This window comes from Geotrypetes seraphini, chromosome 1 (assembly GCF_902459505.1).
Source record: "Geotrypetes seraphini chromosome 1, aGeoSer1.1, whole genome shotgun sequence".
Taxonomy (NCBI): Eukaryota; Metazoa; Chordata; class Amphibia; order Gymnophiona; family Dermophiidae; genus Geotrypetes; species Geotrypetes seraphini.
The window spans coordinates 311,448,000-311,453,934 of record NC_047084.1 but is presented as its reverse complement, the minus strand read 5'-3'; positions in this window follow the sequence as shown (position 1 = coordinate 311,453,934).

Sequence of the window (5,935 nt, the reverse complement as noted above, 5' to 3'; positions counted from 1 at the left end):
TGGAAGCATGCCATAATAACACAAATCATCAAAGACTTCAAAGTAAGCTCGTCAGAAGAGTCTAACTACCAGCCGATAGCAAATATCCCTTTTTTGGCCAAACTAACAGAAAAGATTGTTTTCTCTCAAATATCGGATTTCATTGAAAAAAACACAAGCTCTTCACCCCAACCAGACTGGATTCAGGCAACACCACTCCACGGAACTATCACTGATTAGGCTAACTACAAATATTTGATCACCACAAATCTGTGGCCCTTATCTCTCTAGATCTTTCTATAGCATTCTACACAATAGATCATAAACTTCTTCTTCGACTGTATAACATAGGAATCAGAGACCAAATCTTGGAATGGTTTACATCTTATTTTTCAGACAGACTTCCACAGTGATTTTTGAAGGGACTTCCTCTAACTCCACTTCTACAAAGTTTGGTATCCCCCAGGGTTCCATCCTGTCACCCCAGGGGTCTCAAAGTCCCTCCTTGAGGGCCGCAATCTAGCCGGGTTTTCAGGATTTCCCCAATGAATATGCATGAGATCTATGTCCATGCAGTGCTTTCAATGCATATTCATTGGGGAAATCCTGAAAACCCGACTGGATTGTGGCCCTCAAGGAGGGACTTTGAGATCCCTGCTATCACCCTACTGTTTAACATTTTCTTGGCTCCTCTTTTGATGCTGGCCCAATCTATAGGGTTCACCATATTTGCATATACTGATGATATTCAATTAGTTCATCCAATAGACCTTAATGACCCTGAAGAAGTACTTGTTATCAACCAAAAGCTCGCAAAAATTCATGATTGGCTCATCGCTAATATGTTAGCCCTAAACATTAATAAAACAAAGGTTATGATCTTCCCAGTAAAAGAGAGCCAATCCCTTACAAACCCAATTTCAATTTCAACAACTCTTTTGCAAACAGTCCCACCCTCAAAACTAACATACCATAATCAAATTAATATAGTAATTCATAGCTGTTTTCAAAAATTGCGAATGATCCGCTCTCTTTCTAAGTTACTCGATTCTCAATCCATTAATATCTTAATCCATTCATTGATAATTTCTCACCTAGACTACTGTAATTCCCTCTACAAAGGAATAACACAAAAATAACTTAGGTGCCTGCAGATCATGCAGAATACAGCTATCAAGGTTATATTTAAGGCCAAAAAATATGACCACGTCACACCACTATTTATTAAGGCCCACTGGCTCCCTATAGAACACAGAATAGTCTACAAAATTCTCCTGTTAACATTTAAAATCCGTTCTACCAATACCCCAGATTTTTTGAATAGAATACTGATTCCTCATGATCCCCAAAGAACCCTCCATTTCTCAAAATCTTCTTGCTGTACCTTCCCTGAGACATATTAACACAATGCGCCCATACATTTTTTAAATTATCGCTCCCACTTTGTGGAATGCCGCTCCGAAGTATTTAAGAGAAGACATGACCATTTCAGACTTTAAGTCCAAACTATTTAATCTATTTATTTTAATATTTAACTGTCCTGCTAAGGATGCTATCTCTTTAAATCTGATTGATTCACGTGGTATCAGTTCCCTTTCTAATGTCCGTTCCACTTGTTCTTTATAAATAGTGTAGTTCTACTGCTTCCCTTCTGTACCAGTTCGTCTGTAAGTCTTGTACTGTTAAGTCCTTGTATGATATACCTCCACTGTACTCTGTAATTTTTAAATACATGTATTTTTAATATAGTATGTACACTGCCTTGAAGTCTGATTTGGTGGTATAATAAAATTTTAATAAACTTGAACTTGAAACTTGATACCAGAATCCAAATTTCTAGTATATACATCTTGTTCACAGTGTATATTTTGATTCTCATCCACAATACTGTCATTCAACTCATTTTCAATATCCTAAGGGATCAAGGTTAAAGGGGTCTGAAAAGAGCCCAAAATTGGTGTGAGGTTAAGGGGGGCTGCAAAGAGCCAAAAATGGAATTTTGGCACCAAAAATTGGTGCATGCCCAGAACCGTAAAGGAGGCTGGCAAAGGAGACCAGCTCCTAAACATTCAAAGTTTAAAATAATTTATGTGGCCAGCTCAAGTGCTGGAGCTATCCTGAGCAGTGCTATGTATTTGTTGCATTGCAAAAATGTTACTGTTGCTTTAAATTAGTAGAAATTGATCAGTAATAAAAATATGATTTTTTCAGGTTAAATATTGGAATATTTTGGCAGAATATTAATTCTTGTTATTAGCAAATGTTGTGCAGTGAAAAGGAACAGGAAAGAAGAGATGCAGTGAAGAAGATATTGAAGATCAGAGGTGGAAAGATGAGAAGACACAGCTTGGAGATAGCAGGGTAAGACCCAGGAAAGCATCATCCAACAACACTAAGGCAACTACACTCACCCAATTACTTGACTGGAGTTCTGGAGTCTCTGAGCCTCCTCTTACCTGTAGCATGACAAACGCAGAGATCAAGGCATTTCTGAGCAAGCCCACATTGGTTCCAGACTAGCTATCATATACTCAGTCCATAGAAAGGTGTGTAAAAATAAGGCTGCTGGTCATGTGTACAATCAGGAGAATAGGGAACATTATATTATGGGTCAGATGCAGTGGTGTACCTAGCCTATGTGATACTCGGGGCCCATCATTTTTTGACCACCCCCCATCTGTATGAAAAACATGATTTTTAGTAACAATCCACACGTCACACAAGAGTGTACCTAGGAAAAGGCAGCATCTTACATACTGCAGTGAGCAGTACAACATCAATACACCCATTGTAAAGCTAAACAAGCCAGACTAGTACAGATCAATCCTGCACAGTCAATCCTAACAGAAAACCATGTCTTTCAAACACACATAACATAGAAAACACCTTCGCCTAGTATGGAATATGTAATCACAAACTAACCCCTCCCCCTTTTACAAAACTGTAGTGTGGCTTTTAGCCATGGTGGTAACAGCTCAGACTCTCATAGAATTCTGAGCATCAGAGCTGTTACCACTACGGCCGGCACTAAAAAATGCTCTACAGTTTTGTAAAAGAGGGGATAAAATAGAAATACATAGACAAAGGTTAAATTGAACCACCAAGAAGCTGGACTCTGCATAGAATGCAATACCACAGAAACAGCGATGAATCTCTCCTAAAGCAAAAATAATGAATAAATATAATTTTTTTTTCAACCTTGTCTTCTCTGGTTTCTGCTTTCCTCATCTTTTTGTCACTCTCTTCCTTTCATCAACTGTCTACCCTCTCTCTGCCCCTTCTATATGGCATCTTCTCTCATTTTATTCCCCTTCCAGAAACTTTATGTCTCCCCCTTCCATCTCTCCCTTCACCCCCATTGGTCTGGCATCCATCTTCTTCCCTTCCCTCCTTCAATGGTCTGGCATCTCTCTCCTCTCCTCTCCTTCCCTTCCCTTCCCTCTCCCACACCCCCATGGTCTGGCATTTCACTCTCTTCTCTCACTTCCCCCACTTCCATCAGCATCTGCCCCCTTTCTTCCCTCCAACCCAATTCCATCCAGTATCCTTTCCCTGTACACCAATTCCATCAGCATCTGTCCCCTTTCTTTTCATCCAACCCAATTCCATCCAGTATCCTTCCCCCTTATGTCTCTCTCCCCTTCCCATGCACACCAATTCCATCAGCATCTGCCCCCTTTCTCTCCTTCCACCACCCTTCCATACCACCCTGCCCCCCTTTCTTTCCCTCCACCACCCTTCCATACCACCCTGACCCCCTTTCTCTCCCTCCACCACCCTTCTATGCTCCTCTGTCCCTCCAAACCAGCAAGGTCCCAAGATGACTGCTTCTGCTGCCTCTGCTCCGGAAGAGGTAAGTGACGTCTGAGGGGGTGGGCCGGAATACGCAGGAAGTTACGGCAAGATCCCGCAATGACTGTGGCTGCCGGTCCACCCCATCTGACGTCACTTACCTCTTCCGGAGTAGAGGTGGCAGATGGCAGTCATCGCGGGACCTTCCTGCACTTCAGTACGGCTGCCAACTCTGCTTTGGAATAAGTACGGCAGCCGCTCTAAGGTGCAGGTGCCGTTTAGAGCAGTGCAGGAGGTTCCGGACCTGGCCGGTCGGCTATACACCCTCCTAAGGCTGGCACCCGGGGTGGTCCGCACCCCATGCCCCGCCCTTGGTACACTACTCGTCAGATGGCCAGCAATAATATCATGAGCTGAAACAGAAGCAAACAAGATATGGCATCTTTGCTGGATATTGTTAAATAACATTAAATTAAAGATATATGACACATTAAAGACAATAATGTAGTTACAGAAGTAGTTCAGACTATTTGTACATTCAAATAAATATTACCTAATTTCTACATATTTTAACTGTGATTTGGTGTAGGTAAGACTTTTAGCAGTTTCTGGAGATAGCTTCAGATTCAGCATGCAAAACTGCATAATCTGTTCACTAGTAGCTTGTAAAATTTGAAAAAATAAAAATCTACCCCTAAAATTGACATGCCCCAGTGGTTACAGTCAGCAGTACATATGTATATTCAGTTCTGTTGACTCTTCATATAGATGTACTGAAGAACTACACATATTTATTTAAATGCCATGGCAGGCATTTGGATGAATAGACTAACCACCATTGCAGAAAATTGCTTCCATGGATTAAAAAAAACATCCCTTGCTTCCGGTTTATCCAAAATACTAAAGTAAATTAACAGTATTAATTATTTTAATTATTCTTAATTTTAAATTACTTTCAATGAGGACCAAAAAAGTTCACTGTTCCTATCACTAATAGAAACAGAAAACAAACATTGCTTCTAGAAGCCTTTTATAATTAATACACATATCAATGAAATCAAAAGTGTGGGAATATGATTTGCAAGAGAGTCTAACTGAAAATCAGTTGCAGGCCTTTTGGTTGTATGGTACATTTTCAACTTTTTCAGCATCAATTACACAGTCATGTTTTTAACTTTTTCATCATTCTCTGTGAATGTCGCAGCTCCAACTTGAAACTGCCCGGAAACAATCCTTCTCTCATAGTGTGACAAAACTGTGGAACTAGCTTCTCCCGGACATCCAAGCTATAGATAACCTACTTCCCTTCCGGAAAGTGGCAAAAACCATACTGTTCTCGAACCAGCGAATACCCGCCTTAAGACCTTAAAGGCTAGGCTCTAAAGGCATGCAACTGAACCGATCACTTAAGCCTCATTGCTGATAGTGGGGTATTGTTCACTACGGATACCTTTTCCAATACCCCAAAGTCCCACAAGCCCCATGTCGCCAGTTTAGCTGTCACTCTAAATCCTTGACTCAAGTATATGGCAAAAATACTCCAATCAAATGCCTCCAATACAATGTGAATGCATCTCTATATGCCCTGACTCGAGTATATGATGAATGTAATCTAATCAAATGTCTCCAATACATTGTAAATACATCCTTATATGTCTCCATTAGTGTTCATCCAAACACACTTGTGCCGATCTAATTCTAAAACCTCCAGCCTAGTGTGAATATACCTCTGTAACCCTCACTCCACTTCCCTGCTGTATTGTGAATGTACTCTTAATGCTCTACAGTAAACCCCCATGAATTCGTGGTTCACGAATTGCAGACTCAGTAATTTACACCAATCAGGAGCTGCTTTGACATGCTATCTGATTGGTGTAGCCTGACTTTAGTAACAGGAAAAGGCGGTTGGAGCATACTGCGAGTAATTTTCTGCATCCACCGGCGCCCCAGCTGCCCTCTCCTGCATCTCCAGCCTTTTGACAGGAAAAAAACCATATTCACAGTTTCTCAAAATTCACAGGGGTTCCTGGAATGGAACCCCCGTGAATTTTGGGGGAGTACTGTACTTCCAATATATTGTGAATACACCTCTATTTCCCTTACGCCACCCTTTAGTGTAATGTGAATGTACCTTTAATCCTGTGCCTCCAAAATATTGTGAATG